Source organism: Prionailurus viverrinus, chromosome B1 (assembly GCF_022837055.1).
Source record: "Prionailurus viverrinus isolate Anna chromosome B1, UM_Priviv_1.0, whole genome shotgun sequence".
Classification (NCBI taxonomy): Eukaryota; Metazoa; Chordata; class Mammalia; order Carnivora; family Felidae; genus Prionailurus; species Prionailurus viverrinus.
Window position 1 is genome coordinate 102,125,033 of NC_062564.1, and position 19,812 is coordinate 102,144,844.

The 19,812-nt window shown below is 37.8% G+C and overlaps 1 long non-coding RNA gene across 2 annotated transcripts in view; it reads right to left on the bottom strand.

Moving 5' to 3' along the window:
- Positions 1-6,646, bottom strand: part of LOC125163953 (uncharacterized) — a 145,307-nt gene extending 138,661 nt beyond the window's left edge. For both annotated transcript variants that reach the window (XR_007151596.1, XR_007151598.1), the window contains exon 1: positions 6,594-6,646. This is a non-coding gene — a long non-coding RNA (uncharacterized LOC125163953). The remainder of the gene's footprint in view (positions 1-6,593) is intronic.
- Between the last annotated feature and the right edge of the window lie 13,166 nt (positions 6,647-19,812).

Below are 19,812 nucleotides of genomic sequence, written 5' to 3' on the forward strand. Positions count from 1 at the left end.
CATTAGGACGTTTGATGAAGGGAGAAGATGTTCTCATTTTCCCCTGTGACTTTCTTATTAGCCATACCACAAAAGTCACACCATGTTGGAAGAGGTGTATTTAATGTGAAGGAAAGGCAGGGTAAATCTTCACTCCTTACTTAAACGGATCCCTTCCACAGCACTAGGGGTGTTCCAATCAATGTGTTTATATGGTCATATATTTCTCTTCTTTCGAATTTACCCTCTTTCACATTTCTCCTTGGTTTGAGTGGCCATTACAATGGCACAAACATTTTGGGGGGATTTGGCTAAGTCGTGCTTTCTCAATGGGGGTGACATTGCTCTGAACAGAGGCAAAACATCTTACTTTTTATGTATATAGTGTATTTATATACATTAATAGATATATGTATAACATATCTTTGGTATTAAAATTTCATGTGGGGAGCAATTAGGAAAAAATGTATATGACTGTTCCGTGGATAAAGACAATAAAAATGAAAAAAAAAGTTGAGAAGCACTGGGCTAAGGGGAATTACACTGGAAATACTTTAAGTTTAGGTTCAGTGGCATATACTTTTCCTACGAAATCAAAATTATATTGGATGTGTTTGGATTTAGGTTACAAAAATGGATATACTTAAGGTGTATTGTTTGCTGTGCATAATTGAGAGGAAAAAAATTGTGCTCCTCAGCAGATGTAAGCCATAAAGATGTTTTAGTTGTAATGCTTCCCTGAGTAAGACAAGTAGTTATTAACTGTGGGCTCCTGCTTCTAATTAATGAGATTTGGTAGTAAAATGATTAAAAGGAAAAAAAAATACCCTAACATTTACTGAGTAATCACTGTGTCAGATAATATTCAAAGCACTTTAGGTACAGTAACATTAAATACACACACACACACACACACACACACACACACAGGAACTGAAGGAAGATACTATTATTTCTCAATCTTATGGTTACTTAAGCACTGAGAGTTAACTAAGTTACCCAGGATCACAAAGCTGGTAAGTGGTGGAGTTGGACTTGAAACCTGGCAGGCTGATTTCAAAGACTGTGCTTTTAGCCATGACATTTCCTGCCTCCAAACAAACAATATAGGAATTTGTGAAAATTGGATGATTAACCAATGACCCTTCAATAATCGATGGACTAAGGCTTGCATGAAACAAAGGGAAAGAGTATCAAGAGCACTCTAGTGGCTACATCTCAAGTGAAGATTAACTTCTGCTTCCTCTGAGGCATCTTGGGAGAGATGGGTCAGCAGGATGCAGGCTCAGAAATAAGAGCTAGACCTTGGAAAAAGACCAAGTTCTATGCCAGTGTGTCTCAACCATGCCTGTGCATTAGAATCACCTGGGTAGCTGTTCAAAAAATACTGGTGCCCAGACCCTACTCCCAGGATATTAACTCAATTAGTGTAGGGCAGGCCCCGCCATTCGAATTTTCTGACCACCTGAGTTGATTCAAAAGTGCAGATAGGTTTGACACACTGCTCTAGGCACACCACAGACTCCTGCCATTGCTAGTTTATACATTCATTTCCTGTCTTAAAGCTGACCTGAAACCCAACTCTAAACCCTCGGTGCCTACCCAGCCTCAACTCCAGCACATCCACGGTCAGAGCCTGGGAGAAGCCCAGCCACTTTGTGGAGGAGCTTCATGACAATACCAATCCTGTCCCCCTGGGAAGGAACCTCACAGTGAGGTGACTCCTGCTCTAAGACCAAAAGAGGAAAGCAAGGTGGAGGGGACAAAGTCCTTCTTTGCTTCTCTCCCCTTGGAGTGATTTCACTCTACAAAGCTGACACAACCCTTGTTCTCCTTCCAAAGGTGACACTAGGAAGAAAAAGGAATGAACTACTGATAGGATTGGGACTTCCCGGAAGCCTGGCTCCTAGTCTACGTTAACAGAGACAGTGAGGAAACCAGGGTCCAAGATTACGGCTGTCTGCTAGTTCCTAGGGAAAACTCATTATTTCAGTTGTGATCCTTATCCTTTTTAGTGACTATTTTAAGTGAATTTGTTTTAAAGTCTCTTTTCCTTTAAACGTTGCCCACATAATCAATCAATCTGAGAACTGGGGGGATGACAGAGGAGGCCCAGTATGGCAGAGCAGTTAAGCAGGAGATGGGCAACGGGTGCACACCACTGTGAAATCAGCTAGAAGGAGCTAGGGCCAAGGACAACACTCCAGAAGTTCTGTTCTTGGGGGCCCCAGAAGCTCTGATTCCTAAATGACTTATGGCTGTGGAACTGATTCATCCACTACAAGTGACCTGGAACTTACGCTATGCCTTAAAAGCTTGGTGGATTCTCCTGTTAAATGGCACATTTTGGTGAGTCTAACTTTACAACCAAAATTCCATATTAGAATTCATCCGTCAGTGTGGAGCTGTAGCTGTCCCAAAGGAGATAACCCATACAGGATGTTGACTGAGAGGTGGGAACAGAAGTATATGTCCTCTCCAAGAAGAAAAGAGTAACTAGAAAATCTTAACTGGAAAGAAAGCCAGGGTTTTACTTAGTGACTTCACTGTGCTCTTTCAGAAGTGGCAATGGAGAAAAACAGTTTCTTCCTCATTTTAGAATACAAAAAAAGAAAACCAATCAAGAGTTTAAAAAAATCCCCATTTCAGGGAAGTTAAAGCCTACAGCAAAATAAAAGTCCAAAGATATACTGACTCCTGGCATATGCTTTTCAATTCTGGCATGGTTTTCAATTCTAAGTATAAAGAATCAAGGTGAAGAGAAATCTATACAAGTGCAGACAGACAGGGTAAGATTAAATAATAATTGATGACAGCTAAGAACTTGTAAAGTGCCTAACTGTTCTTAAGTGTTTCTATTTATTTAATAATCTTTTCTGTATTTTTTAGTAATATGACTTATATAGATGTATGTTTTTGTTTTACCTTGTTTACATTTTAATAATTTAAATGGAAAAGAATTTTTTTCCCATGAATTGTAAGAAGTCTAGCTGCATTCAAAGTCAGCCACTGCATTATTAATATTCTGCCCTTTGGAGCCTTATCACCACACTCACCCACCTACTCTCCTACCAGGCCAGAGTAGAGATCTCTAGGTAGGGATTAGATGAGTGTGTCAGGGAGAGGTACCTTACTGGGCCCTTTCAGATCCTCCAATCCCTCTAGCTCCACATTGCCTTCCCCTTCTCTAACCAAACCCCTGGAACCTGATGTTCCTATTGACATTCTCGATTCTTTTCTTTCTTTCCTTCACCTGTGCCTTCTTTGCCAAACCTTATTAGGTTAGTCTCCATTCATTCTTTCTGTGCTTGCTTTCAACCTTAGAATAAAATCACAAACCTGGGCTGCATGGATCCACAATGAAACCACACAACGTGATCCTACTTGGGCCCTCACTGTTAATTGACAAGGCTCTTTCTTTAAAAAAAAATTTCTTTTATTGTTTATTTATTTTTGACAGAGAGAGACAATGAGACAGAGTATGAGTGGGAGAGGAACAGAGAGAGAGGGAGGGAGATACAGAATCCAAAGCAGGATCCAGGCTCTGAGCTGTCAGCACAGAGCCCGGTGTGGGGCTTGAACTCATGAATTGCAAGATCATGACCTGAGCTGAAGTCAGACACTTAAGCAACTGAGCTACCCAGGCACTCCAAGGCTCTCTCTTTTATGGATGTATTGATACAGGTCTCTAGACACTTACTCTAAACATTTCTGTAAGTCCTGCTGTCATATTCACTCTCAAGCAACAGCTTTCTGTCCTAATGTAGACCAAGCCTACTCAATATAAATCTCCTACGCATTCTCTCTCTCTCTCTCTCTCTCTCTCTCTCTCTCTCTCACACACACACACACACACACACACACACACACACACAGAGTCTTTCTTCCTTTATATTTCTTTTCCAACTACTCTGCCAAGTTGATCCCAGAAGCATCATTATCTCAAAAGATCTTTCTTTGGGCACCTGGTTGGCTCAGTCAGTTGAGCAACCAATTCTTGATTTTGGCTCATATCATGATCCCAGGGTCGTGGGATCTGGCTCTGAGCTGAGCATGGGGCCTGCTTAGGATATTCTCTCTCTCTCTCTCTCTCTCTCTCTCTCTCTCTCTCTCTCTCTCTTTCTCTCTCGCCCCTCTCCTCTACTTGCATACTCTCTCTAAAATAAAATAAAATAAAATAAAATAAAATAAAATAAAATAAAATAAAATAAGACTTTAATCTTATTTGAAAATCCCTTTCAATTGACTCTAATCATCCCCTTTCTACTGACATTTTTCCTTCTAAATAGTATTCTCTAGCACCTTCCAGTCTCTTTAAAAATAATCTCTCTCACAACACCACGTTTTACTTTTTGTTAAAATTATTTCTGTATATGTTTTATGTCCTTTACTAGAATGAAGATTCCTTAAGACCAGGAATAAAATTTAAGCATCTTTAATTTCCTCCAACGTCTAAGATTGAATCTTATACACAGTGTGGGTTTATGAATGTGTACTGAATGAATGAATGAATGAATGAACGAATATCTCAGTATAGTTAAGTCATTTTTGGGCTCATTCCTCGTGTCTGAAAGAAAATCCATGGGAGTGCTCTGAACTTGCTTCAGTAAGACTCATTTAGGGTTTGGAATGCCTAAGACTGCCATGGACTTCTCAGATAGTTATCTTCTCAGTGTAATGTAATGCCATAGTCCCTTAGTCAATGCTTCTCCATCTTATTTAATGATACTAGAAACTACACAATTAGGTATTAATTCCCTTGACTTAAATCTTCAGTTCCTCTTTAAAGTTGCAATTATTAAAAAAATAAATAAGTAAATAAGTAAGTAACAGTTGTAACTGTTTCTGGGAAAGGTATTGCATTTAGATTGCAGTAAACTAATTTTTGTGATATTTTCCTTTGCACTGAACGTGACAGGAAGAATAGAAATTTATATATATATATATATATATATATATATATATATATATAGAAATAGAAATATATATATAGAAATATATATATATATATAGAAATATATATATATTAAAATATATATATTTTGTCCATGAGAAATAGGGGCAGAAATAGATGCTTTGGGGTTCCTTAACAGGACCTCTTTGATTCTTTCCTTTCTCGCCTCCACTTGTGTTTCCTTTGCCAAACCCCATTAAGTTAAAGTCCCCATCCAGGCCCAAATCACAGAGGGGACCCTGTGAGCCTACAATGGCTCTCCAATAGCCTCCTGTGTTGTTCTCCCTATTACATGGTATGAAATCCCCAAGGGTTGGTGCTCTCTAGGGCATTGTCTCCAGAAGGCCACTATTAAAATGTAATTAAAAGCAGACTGGAATCCTGCTTCAATTTTTTTTCTGCTATAAATAAGCTGAGGGGCAACTTTGATCCTCATCTACGAATGGATTGGAATCCATTTCTCTGATCCTGCAAGTACAAATTGTGATTTCCAAAACAGGCATACGGCAGTATATGATTTGTGATATTTTCCCTTCTTTCTAAATTTCCATAACTGCAAATGTCCTATACTTCATATACTTTCATTTTACCAGAAAAAAAAAGTAAACTAAAGAAAAATGAGAGTACGTTAATTACAAGCTTTAGGGGAAAAAACATGGAAATATCTTTGGGTCTAGAATATTTTTCCCTAGATTAATTTTGGTGAGAAAATGTTCTTTATAGTAAACAATGGCATAGTTCTAGTCTCCACCAGTTTTTTTTTAATTTATTTTTTAAATTAAAGTTAGTTAACATATAGTACAATATTGGTGTCAGGAGTAGAACCCAGTGATTCATCACTTACATATAACACCCAGTGCTCATCCCAGCAAGTGCCCTCCTTAATGCCCTTCACCCATTTAGCCCATCCCTCACCCACTTCTCCTCTAGCAACCCTCAGTTTGTTCTCTGTATTTAAGAATCTCTTATGGGTTACCTCCCTCTCTGTTTTTATCTTATTTTTCCTTCTCTTCCCCTATGGTCATCTGCTTTGCTTCTTAAATTCCATATATGAGTGAAAGCATATGATATTAGTCTCCATCAGTTTTTAATCATCAGATTAAGAAAAATATTTTAAGAATTGTTATAGAATAATTATAGGAAAGAAAAGTCCAGGAAAAAGATCTACTGATATAATAAAGATGCCCCTCACTGTATATAATTGTACTAGATACTAAATCTTGACTACCTTCAACATTCACACACACAGATACACACATGCGTACACACATATGCCCCCCTCCCCCGCCAGAGTCACGTAGAGGGCATTTCTGATTTCATCAGAAATTTCTAAATTACTATGTCCCTATGCTTGCTTGCAGGATTTCAGTTTCCCCTCAACATCTCCCACAATTAATTGAGAGCACCAATACAAAGGGTAGAGACTTCATATGTGTTTGTCTTCGATCTGCCACAGTGTCTACAGTTCAGAGGGCCACTGGAAGGAGTGCCATTGTAGCCCCTCATGAGAGAAAGAAACATCAAGGCCCATGCCAAGGGTGCTTCTCTAGTGCTCCCAAAGCTGACAATTCTGAAGGCAAAACAGCAATGGCAGCTCCACAAAGGAAGCAGTCTCTCTATAATTTGGTGTGCTTTGTCACTCAGTTTATCCAAAACATACCTCCTTTGCCCATTGGCTTTTTCTTCCTCGGTCCAAAGGTGTCAGAGGATAAGCATCACATCCGCTCTATTACATATGCTCAAGTCTAGTTCTAGAAGCTAGACAGAGAACAGAAGCTATACCACCATTCCATCTTCCTCAATTTTATTCTGCTTTGGCTCGAATCCCAGAAAACTTCTCTTGCCTTCCCCTCCACCTCCCAAATTCTCCTGCTCTTCTGTGGATGCAAAAACTACTTCTGGGGGTAGAGAGGCAGGTGGGTTAAAATGAGAGGATGTTCTTTATGTTAGCAGTATACAAGTCCTGGGTCAATCAGTCAAATGTCCTATTGTAATTCATACACCCTAAGACACCCAACTTGTCCTTTAGTCAGTAAAATCATGTCACGGGCCATCTTAGGGTACAGGTTTTGAAACTAAGAATTGTGTACCATTTGCTAGCAACCCCCACTGAAATCCTCGTGCATGCTAGGAAAATCTAACAAATTGTTTCCAACTAATTCTTCTTTCATTTGTATGAAGAAGACTGGGTTTTCACAAGTTGATGAAAAATCACTCTGGGGACTGCTGCCTACCCAACTCTTAACTACTCAGCCTGTCAGGCCTCCTATTTAGACCCAATTAGTGGCATCTCAAGTTAATGCCAGACGACCTTCAAGTGCTACCCTAAACCGACCTCAAACTAAAGACAGACTTTGGAAGACAGCATCAACAAACTTGGAACAACTTCTGTGTAGCACAGCTGATCTGACTAGGTTTCTGTAGCCACAATCCCCTAAAATATTTAGAGATTTTGAACTTACAGAACAAACAAACAGAAATCCCTGACTCTTTTCCCATTTGGCATTTAAGTCAGATGAGTATGTTTTTTTTCCTACTGTCCCCATTGACACCCCATCTGAGAAGTTCTTAAAGATGAGGGAGAAGAGAAAAAGGAATGGGAAAAGAAGCAGATAAGGGGAATGGAGTGAAACAAAGGAATGTAGTGTAAGTGTGAAAAAGAAAGAGAAAGTGAGGAAAGCCTATAAGACAGATTCTCTTAATTTCATCACAGACAGGAAATACTGCTAGAATTGCTGATTCAAGTACTTTGGGACTATTTTAAAAACCAGTGCTTTGTTCCGAACACAGAACTCCAAGGAAGAATGTTTTCCTCTCTGTTTTTGCCACAGACATGACACTCAGGGAAAGCACACAGCTTTGTTTTCCCCCAATCACTCCACGACTAGACTTAAATTCTTCCATTAAGTGGGTCTTTTAAAATACAGCCTTGAATCTAGGAGTTAAGTGGAAAATATTCATTAGCAATCAAGAATCCTTTCCAGTTAGTGGTTAGCTCCTGGGGAGGAATTTCTCTTTTCATGGTCCTTCATCTTTGAAGGCAATCAAATGCATCGATGCAAAATAGGGTTATGAGACCATTTTACCTGGCTGTGATCCAAGAAGAGGTTTACTGGGCATTACTATATGAAAGAAAGTTGCTAAACTATAGTAAACACCCACAGATCTCTGAGACCAGGAATGAATCAGAAAGTTAAAAATAGTCCCCAAACCTGATCATTTCCTTTTCTGTGTCATCTACACAGGGGTGAATAGGTTAATATATTTCAGACAGTTAAAAACAGGACAGGATATGGAGTCCTTGAGAACTCCTTCCTACAGAGAAGCCAATTAGCCTCCAAACCTCAACTTTATCAACCCTGATACAGGTTATCATGATGTGGATTAGCAAGTAACAGGATAGAGTTATCTATCTATGAGATGATGTACAGTTGTAAAGCCAGAAAACACTTGAGAGTTATAATAAGAATTAGACAATTAAGAATAAGATTCCTTTCCACCTTGTGACTGATCGGCTTTTCTGATTAGGGTTGTAGAGATAGTCCTACATGGATACTTGCCCTTTTCAAAGTATGTTACCACCCCAGTATCTAGAATCCTAGAATCATATAAATTAATGAGAATTAAAAACATTACACACTTGGTTGAAGGCATGGTATGGCTCTACTGTTTTGCTAATAAGACTTGAGGTCTTTTGGGAACCTTCTAACTCTCAAGGTTAGAGCATGGTGTGACCAACACTACCTAAGGTTCAAAGGAATTGATTCCATGTTGTCAATGCTATAGGCAAGTATTTCTGAGGGATGGCATTAGCAACTTCTTATATCTTAGTTCTATCTATATCAACTCAGGAGTAAAAGGCAACCCTCTCATTTCCTTCCCACAGTGAGGAGACCACTGAGAATGTTACCTGCTTTCCAGAACCTGACATCCATGATAAACTACTAGTTTTTTTTTCTGAAAGCCAGATACACACAGTGCTAGAAATATAAAAGTTTGTTCTTAGTCTATAGAAGAATGATTTATCCTGGGGTCATGATCTGCTGCATTAGTCTGTGACACACTGCAAAATTTATATGAGATTTCTTCCTTTGATTGAATCAAACACATTTGTGAACTCTAATTTAGCAACATTTCCTTTGACCATATGGGCCTCAGACAGCAATCATGCTCCACAATTCTATGAAAAATATCACTCTGGTACTCCTACAAAGGCTTATTCTTTCTTTATTGAGTCAGCCTCAAGACTTCAGTTGTTCAGTTATGAGGTAAAACAAAATATCTCTATGTTTGTTATTACCTTCAACTTAATTCTTCATTGCTCCCTTGACTGTGGCTTACTTGAGTATTCCCTGGGTTTTTTCCTTTTTTGTCAGGGATTTTTATGGCACAGATACCCATCATGTTAAAATCCAGCTTGCTTTGTTCACTTTATTTGTCAGACTATTAGGGCTGGAAAGCTTAAGGTCTTAATCAGGCAATTTTTCATTTTTCTATGTTGTAACAAATCTCCTTTAATTTATCAGACAATACTCATTATGTGATACATCCCTGTACCATAATTTTAAGACAGGAAGCCACAAATTATCTCATTTTACATAACTCTGAGCTCTGAGTCACTCAGAAGGGCTGATTAGAATCACAGAATCTAAATCTTAAAGGGAATAGGGAGGTCATCTCACTGACTTATCATAGGAATCACCTAGGTTGCTCTTTGTTTTTTTGTTTGTTTGTTTTTCTGAAATACAAGATTCATTCTTTCTTCTCCCCACCCCCAGAAATGCTGATTTTCTAGGTCTGACTTGGAGTTCAGGAATGTATTTTTAGAAGTTTCCCTGGTTGATTCAGAGGATTAGGTGTCAGGGATCCACTAATGCAGTTCCCTCTTCCTTCAAATGGAGAAATATCTACTTTAACATTTTTGATATATGAACATCCAGCTTTTGTAGGAATGCTGTAAGAAATGAGACCTTTTCTGTAGAGCTGTATTTATCACTTCACAGACTGTATAGTGCATTCATCAATGTCAATGTCTTTCTGCAAACATGTGTTAATGCTTAAGCTGAGTCCTGGTACTATTAACAGGAACTATCTGTGAAGGGCCCATGATAGGCAGGCATTGTACAAAACATTTTACAAATAATATAATTAATCTCCAAAATAGTCCTGCAAGGTGGATTTGTGTAATTGTCCCTATTTTAAGAAGAAGTTTAGGAGAGCTGGAATTCAAGCCCATGCCTACTAGGAGCTCTGTAGCTCATGTTTTCAAGTGTTTCATGTGTGCCATCCAGTTCCAAAATAATTATGTACATAAGTATATAGTTTGCTTTTTTTAATTAAGAGAAGCTTTATTTTTTTTTCTCAGGAATATGCTTAATGTTTTCTGGCCATCTTAATTATGCAAAATTAATTACAACCAATAGTTATTGACCACTTATGTCCCAGGTACTTCATGTGTTAGATTGATTATAATACTGACAATCCCTTTGGGGATAGACTAGTAATGTCTAGAAGAGCCTTTACAATTTTAAATTTCCATTTCTTTACAGACCTTTTAAAAATAGGGTAGATTCTTACCTGTTGGTGAAGGTTTAAACATTGCACTACTAGAGAACAGACAGATTTCCCAAAGTCTGTAACAGTCCTCCAATTCTATATGCAGATTATATTTAGCTTTCTATTTCCTGTCAAATTAAAAGCTGTTTCCAGTGCATGCATGGATTGAACAGGCTCTACCAGATCACAATGTTTCACTTTTCCTATGAGATCAATAAGTTATATTTTTAAAATTTTTCTGAAGCCAGAAAAAAATCACCCCAAAATCTGAACAAACCCCAAGGTGCTATTTTCAAAAGGGAGTTGTTTTGTTTGTTTGTTTGTTGCCACAAGCAGTGGGCTACCTTTCAAGTGATTGGAATAAAACTTAGCTCAAGTTAAATTTGAGGTAGTCTCTTTTTTTCTTCCATTCAGACTAAGAACAATGTCTAGATAAACACGAAATAATTCTTAACAATGAGAATAACTGTTTTAAACTTGAATCTTTAAATGTAATTGTAATTTTTTAAAAAAGGTAAAGTCGTGTATAAAGTCAGAGTAAAATCTAAGATAATGAAAACTAAACTTTCACTCTAAACTTTTCACTTCTTGAGTGTTCTTTAATATAAAAATGATTAAATCAGTAAACATTTCCTTACAGTCTGTGATGTGCCAAAAATCATGCTAGCCACTAGATAAATGGAGATGAATGAGACAAGGGCTCTAATCCTTCTTTTACATTACTAAATTAAAATGGATCACAGTTTGCCAATTTACTATCTTTTACCTACAAAAATAGCAATTTCATATGGTTCAACCTAATAGTTACTATATTGTATTGCACTGATTTATATTCAGAAGGATAAGCAGGCATTCCCATGAGGAGATAGAGTGGAAGATGATAGGAAGATTTCCTCATGCCCATACTATTGAGATAATATTGAAATCTGCAGCCCAGGAGAACCACTGAAGGTTGCTACAGTATTCTGGCAAAGGGAGAGGGGTGGATAAAACAGTCTCCAATTGTGTTGTTAAAAAAGTAATATAATGTTAGTAGTAGTTTAAGGGATGAATGCAAGGATGAGAAGCTGAATATCATGAGATTAGTTGTAAGTTTGTTCCATTAGTTCAGGTGAGAAATGTTAAGGACTTAAATCTGTTCTACAAAAATTATAGACAATATTTATGAAAATAACAAAATGGCTATGATGGTTAATTTTATGTGTCAACTTTACTGGGTCAGAAAGTGCCCAGATACATGGCCAAACATTCTGTGTGTGTCCAGTAGGGTGTTTCTTTATGAGATTAGCATTTCAATCAGTAGACTGAGGGAAAACAGATTGCCCTCCCTAGTATGGGTGAGCCTCATCCAATCCATTGAAGACTTAAATAAAACAAAAAGGCTAAGTAAGAGGGAATTGGTGACTGACTGAGCTGGGACATTGGTCTTTTCTGGCCTTTAGACTGGAACTTACACATTGGCTCTCCTGGGCCTCCGGCTTGTCAAATGTAGATGTTGGTACTTCTCAGCTTTCATAATTGTATGACCCAATTCCTTATGATCAACCAGCCTGCCTATCTATCTATCTATCTATCTATCTATCTATCTATCTATCTCCTATTGGTTATGTTTCTCTGGAGAGCTAATATTTTTTGCACCGGTTCTAGAAACACAGAATGTTAAGGATGTGTTTTCTGAATTATTTCTGGGGTTTCTGGGATTGTTTATCCATTCTGATTAGATTTAAAGATGCTACTGGCTCTATTTCCAGTAATAAAGAAAACACTGATATTCCATGGTGTGGTCTGGAATAGAGATTTATAAGAAGACTCTGATGAAGCTGGGGACATTAAGTATCTAAATTCTGATGAGTTTTGTCAGTGGAAGAGGCCTCCCCACTCCCAGTGGAAGTAGTCTCTATCCCTGTCTGAGAGGGTAGACTTGAATGAAGGGGAGGCTGGGTCCCCTAAAGAAGGACATTGGTACTCTACCAAAAATATTATACTGCATTGCCTGTGGAAACTCTAATGGCCTCTCTTGAGGCAACTGCTGTATGAGACAATGCTGATCCTCCCCAGGACTACCTGTACACCCATCCTTGCTTCCAGACCTATACCAGCAAGTCCCTAAAGGTAAGGTACAAAGTGTGATCCATGAGGAAATATGCTACACTTTAAAACAACTACTTGAGTTTTCTAATTTATACAGACAGATATTCAGAACACATGTATTAGAATGAATATTAAGAGTGTGGGATAATGGTGGAAGGAACATAAAGTTTAATCAGGCCAAATTTATTCATATCGGTTCACTAAACAGGGATTCTACATTTAACACTGCACTTTAGGGAGCTAGAAAGGGTTCTAACAGGTTGGTTGGTTGGTTGGCTAAAACATGGATCAAAAAGTGGCCTACAGCAAACAAGTTGGAAATATCAGAACTCCCTTGGTTTAACATAGAGGAAGGGATTCAAAGGCTTAAAGAGATTGAAATGTTAGAGTGGATTTGTCATTTAGATGACACACTGGGAAGATACAGAAGACATACTTTTCATGATGATTGTGCGAAATAAATGACTAACTATGAGGGGAGTTCCAGCATCCTTAAGAGCTATGTGATCACTTTTCTCTCTAGGCCAGACCTTACAGTGGGACTATAGTTACTGAATCAAGAAACCTAAATGCAATGAGACTAACTAGATCCTGGGGTGGCAGGAACCAAGTAGCAGCACTCAATCACCAAAGGTAAGGTGGGTGTGGTTGCCATAATAGACAGCAGAGTCAGAACAGCAATCAAACAGTCTCATTAGCATAGACTTATGAAGGTGGCTAGTTAGTTGACCTTGGTATTCCAGAAGTAAAATACACAGAAAGCCTATTAAATTCTTCCGTGATCTGTATAAGCAGAGAAGTTCTAGGTCAAGTGAACAAAGTCTAGCTTGAATTATAAAAACAGAGAGTCATAGCCCCTCAATTAGTTTCTAGACTTGAGGCAGTTTACTTACCAAAACTCCTTACATGAAGGGCAGGCTGGGTCCCCTAAGGAAGAACCCTGGTGCACTACCAAAAATTTATACTGTCAGTCTTCCTCCCCACCCTCCCCAAAGGGATTTATGGCCTTTTACCAGAGTAACTGTGCATGGGGGAACAGGAAATAATTAGACCTTTCAGGAATTACATATATTGGCTCTGAACTGATAACAATTCTAAATAAGACCCCAAACATCATTTTTGTTCAGTCAGAGTAGGAGCTTATAGAGGCTAGGTGATTGATCAAGTTTTAGCTCAGGTCTGTCTCACAGTGGGACCATTGGGTCCCCAAATGCATCCTGTGGTTATTTCCCCAGTTCCAGAATTCATATTTCAGGTTGATATTCTCAGCAGTTGCCAGAATCCCCATACTGGTTTTTGACCTATGGAGTGAGGGCTAGTATTGTGGGAAAGGACCAGTGGAAACCACGAGAACTGTCTTTACCTAGAAAAATATAAACTTAAAGCAATACTATATTGAGTACTAACTTGCAGAGACTAGTGCCATCAAGGACTGGAGAGATGGTGATGATTCCCAATACATCACCATTCAACTAGCCTATCTAGCTCTTTAGAAGGAGATAGATCTTGGAAAATGACATAGGATTATCCTAAATTTAACCAGGTGGTGACTCTAGCTGAAGGTTCTGTACCAGATTTGGTTTCATTGCTTGAACAAATTAACACATCCTCTGGTACTCAGTATGCAGCTATTGATCTAGCAAATGCCTTTTTCTCTAGTCCTGTCAATAAGGACCACCTTGCTTTCAGCTGGCAAGGCCAGCAATATACCTTCACTGTCTTACCTAAAGGGTATATTAACTCTCCAACCCTATGTCATAATTCAGTTTTCAGGGATCTTGATCACGTTTCACTTATACAAGTTATCACACAGGTCCAATACATTGATGGCATTATGCTGATTGGACCTAGTGAGTAAGAAGTAGCAATTACTCTAGATTTAGTAAAATATTTGCATGCTAGAGTGTGAGAAATAAATATGACAAAAATTTAGAGGCCTCAGTGAAATTTCTAGGGGTCCAGTGGTGTGGGGCATGTTGAGATATCACTTCTAAGTGAAGGATGGATCTAGGTCCTCCTACAACCAAAAAAGAGGCACAATGCCTAATGGACCTCTTTGGATTTTGGAGAAAACATATCACTCATTTGGATTTGTTCCTCTGGCCCATTTATCAGGTTATCACAAAAGCCACTAGTTTTGTGTGGGACTCAAAACAGAAGGCTCTGAAATAGGTCTAGGCTGCTATGCAAGCCTGCTCTGCCACTTGGATCATAAGGTTCAGTAGATCTAATGGTGCCTGAAGTGTCAGTGGTAGACAGGGATGCTGTTTGGAGCCTTTGGAAGATCCCTATAGGTGACTTACAGTGATTTTGGAGCAGAATCCTGCAGTCCTCTGCAGATAGCAACTTCTCTTCTGAGAAACAGCTCTTGGACTGCCTGCTACTGAGGCTTCATAGAAACTGGATGCTTAACCATGGACCACTGACCCATGTAACATGAGCTGCCTCTCATGAACTGGTATTATCTGACCCACCAAACCAGAGAGTTCGACATGAACAGCAGAATTCCTTCATCAGATGGAAGTGGTATATATGTGATCAAGTCTGATCTGGCCCTGAAGGCACAAGTTATATGAAGAAGTGCCCAAATGCCCATAGTTTCCATTCCTGCTACACTGCTGTTTCTCTCCCAGCTTGCACCTATGGCCTCATGAGGAATTCTCCATGATCACTTTATTAAGCACTTTATATTCATGAACTCACAATGACCTTGAGGTGGGGATCATTATTTCCATTTTCATTTTCATTTCCATTTCGAGGAAGCTGAAGCACAGAATGGGAAATACCTTGCCCAGGATCATTTGGCTGGAGTTAGGCTGTGATGCCAAACAGTCTAACACCAACATCTCCCTTTGACAAACATGCCATACAATATTTTCTAAAATCTCACGGGGCAAATGTTGCAGATCTCTCTTTTTAGCCTTGCTATTATTTTTAGCAAATTTCTGTTCCACCTTAGTAGAAAGGGATGATTGTATGACAAAGAGTGAGGAGAGGGAGCAAGCTATATATCCAAAAGATATTTCAGTTAAATGGTATTTAGTCAAGTTAAATTATTCTAAAAATTATCAATACAGAGAAAGTAACTTAGGTCTTTTCCTGTTGTAGACACAGGATTTTTAGAAGGAGTACAATTTATTTTTCACCCCAAAACCCAAAGGACTTAAAAAAAGTGCTGGAAAGTATCTTACTGCTTAAGTCTCCTTCCCTCTCACACTAATTTTCCTTATTTACTCTAATTCCAACCTCTAAAATATTGAGTTTAATGCACAGCATAGTAACTATAGTGAACACTGTATTGCATACTTGAAAGTTGCTAAGACAGTAGATCTTCAGTGTTCTCACCACTTACATACATACACATACACAGTAACTATCTGAGGTGATGGATGTGTTAACTAATCTTACTGTGGTTAATAATTTTGCAATATATATGTATGTCAAATCATCATGTTGTACACTTTATATTTATATAATGTTATATCAATCATATTCCAATAAAGCTGGAAAAAATTTAAAACTGACATAAGAAAACAGCATTTATACTGTCCTTAAAGTGATCAGAACAATAGTTCCTCAAGTAATTAGACAGAAATTTCTCAGTTTATTTTCAAAAGACTGTACCATCTGTTATCATAAAAGCCCAAGTAATATTAGAGATAGTTTGGTGGACTTTCCTCAGAGATACAAACAGTATCTAGTTTCTCTTCTGAAAACTGTTTCCTTACTGGCTACTCAGTACAAGAAAAGAAGTAATAAATATCAGAGCAGAAATTAGTCAAATATGAAAGAGACAAACTATATAGATAAAATCAATGAAACCAAGAGCTGATTCTGTAAAAAAAAATCAATAAAATTTATAAACCTCTAACTATAATGATTAAGACAAGAAAGGGTATTCAAGCTACCAAAATCAGGAATGAAAAGGGAGGTACCAATACAGATCCTACAGATATTAAAAGGATAATTAGAAAATGTTACAAATAACTTTATGCCAAAAAGTGACAACCAGATGAAATGGATAAACTATTTTAAAGACAGAAATTATTAAAATTACCTTGTAAGAAGAAATAGGAAACTTAACAGTCTTATATCTACTAAAGAGATTGAATTCATAATTATAAACCTTCCAATAAAAAATATTTAGGTCCAATTTTTCCTTTTTTAAAAAGAATTTGTTAAATGTTTATTTATTTTTGAGATATATAGGCAGACAGAGTGTGAGAGAATAAGGGACAGAGAGGGAGACACAGAATCTGAAGTAGGCTCCAGGCTCCTAGCTGTCAGCACAGAGCCTGATGTGGGGCTCGAACCCACAAACCACGAGATCATGACCTGAGCTGAAGTCAGACACTTAACTGACAGAGCCACCCAGGTGCCTCAGGTCCAATTTTTTCACTGGAGAATTCTATAAAACATTTAATAGAATCTCTTTCAGAAAATTAAGGATAAGGGAACACTTCCAAACTCATTTTACAAGGCCAGTATTACTGATACCAATACCAGTCAGACATCACAAGAAAAGAAAAATTATAGATCAATATCTATCATGAACATAAATGCAAAAACCCTGAACCAAATAATAGCAAATCAAATTTAGTAATAATATAAAAACAAAAATACATTATGAATAAGTGAGTTTTATCCTATGAATGCAAGGTTGGCTTAACATTCAAAAATTAATAAATGACTAAAGTAATAAATCATATAATCATTCCAACAGATACAGGAAAAGCACGACAAAATTCAATACCCATTCATGAAAACAACCCAGATAACTCAGGAATAGATGAGAACATCCTCATGTTGATAAAAGGCATGTATGAAAAACTTACATCTAATATCATACTTGATGATAAAAGACTGAATACCTTCTCCCTAAGATCTGAAACAAGGCAAGGATGTCCACCTTTACCACTTCTTTTCATATTTTAATAGGTTCTTAAAGACCTAAGTGTTTCCCAAACTTCATTCATTTCCCAGCTATCTTAAAAATTTGTGTCATTGCTTCATAACTCCTGTACAACCACATTTTGGGAAAGGCTGAAATAGAAAAATAAAACAGAATTTCAGGAGCAAGGAGTTTCTTGAGGAAAGGGGTTATCTAAACACACATGTGTGCATAAGATCAATAGCCATTTATATACTGGATAATTAGTTTGATCTAGCCTACATTTCCTAGAAAATGGAGGGTGAGGAAAAGTTTCTATGTAAAGACTATTTGGAGGTACAATATTAGGGCAGAACGAGTTAGGGGAAAAGATAATATGAGGCATGGAAAGAGAGAAAGCAAATACAAGCTATTGTATTAACAAGCTGACCAGTTTCACAAGAAAACACAGATGACTGCTCAGTCACATAGGACATATTTCAAACAGGCTCTTTGGAATCATAGTGCTTTCAAACAATCCATTGAGGAGAGGAATTATCAGCCAACCACTTTCCATCTTCTATGCCTCAACAGTCAAAGTTTGGCACATACATAATACATTAACTCCTCTGAACTTCTTGTCCTGTCCCGCTTGTTCAGGCAGCTGCTGCTGGAAAAGTCAGATACTATGTCTTACACTAAGATGCTTCATTTGAGACCAGAGTAAGAGGAGGAGCCAGATTCTCAGTAGGTTTGGTCAGATCACATCTGTGTTCTCAAAAGGCACAACAGAGACCATATTGGAGCCCAGCAATCACCCTGAGGTAGTGGTGACAGCAGGTGGTGTTAGGCAATGACTTCCCAAGTGACTGTAATGGTGGCCAGAGCACTCTAGTGACCAACCAGCAAAAACCCAGAGGGCAGGTGGGCCTGAGTAAACCTGGAGAGGTGCATAAATCAGGTCTGATGCAGTTTCCAAAGAAGTAATTGCTGTGGGTAATCTGCCGACAGTTTGAAATATCCATCTAACATTTGGCCCATGTTTTTAAAAATCCTTTGGGATAATTTTCTCAAAAATGTTTCATATGCTATTCATTGGCAATACACAAAAAGGTGCTGAGTTTTCTCAAATATTGCATGGAGTAGACTTTAACTGAACATCAATTCATTATCTATGGCAGAAGTCTGAAATGTTTTTTTCTACTAAGATGCATACCCAGATGATATACCAGGGCATCATATATTCCCATTGACTTCCCTGAGATGGGGTTCAACCCCTGGTGTACTCAAAATAACCTGTTCCTTCTCTCCCTCTCCCTCTTTCTCTTACTCAAGAGAATGTCTACTAGAGAGCCACATAGGGATAACTGCATATATATATATATATATATATATATATACACACACACACACACACACACACACACACACACACACACACATGAAATGAGTTCTATTATTGTTAAGAGAGTGAAGTACAGTGCTTAAGCATTTGAGCTCTGGAGTTCTTAAACAACCCAACTTCTACTTTCTAATGATTTTAACTTGGACAAATATCTTCAACCCTTCTGCTTCATTTTACCTTATCCATAAAACACAGATAGTAATGACACCTACCAAATTTGGTTGTGTGAGAAATATACTAAACATTCAATAATTGTTAGTTACTAGCAGTAGCTAATTACTTGTGATGATTATTTTAAAACTATTATTCGTAACAAATGAGTTCATTTACCTGTGTGCCACTGGTATTCAATTCAATTCAATGAATATAAACCATGTTCTATGAGACAGGTAGAAACTGTGTGTTTTGAATTGGCTACAAGTTTTTTCTTTAATAAAACTAAAAATCTAAGTCATGTGGACAGTTCAAGTACCAACCTCAATAAGGTATATTATTCTATTTCTATAAGTTAGATCTATATAGTAATTGTTACTAACAGCTGGAAGATTCTGGGTTCTTTACTGAAAAGTTTATTCTGGAGTTTTCAATTCGTTTTATTCTCAGTAGGAGGGTAGGTTAAAAATTGGAAAATATCAGAACTTGTGTCTTAGAACCATTGATGGAAATGAACTCATGTACACAGGTAGGTGGGAGAGCTGTACAACGAGGTAAGACAGTGTGGGCTCAAACAACAAGTTCTTTCAGTGGGTGTTTGTCTTTTTCATGTGCAATTTTCTTCCCAGGCATGAGTTCTCTGTTGTAGTTGAACAGATATCATTTAGTAACCGTTACCACTTTGGGTACCTAATCACATGTCTGTTAGAAACAGCTTCATCCTTTGAGCATCCCAGGACAGAAATCTTGGTCTGGTCTTTGTTTCATCCGCCTTTAGCTTCTGCATTGTTTGCCATTATATTC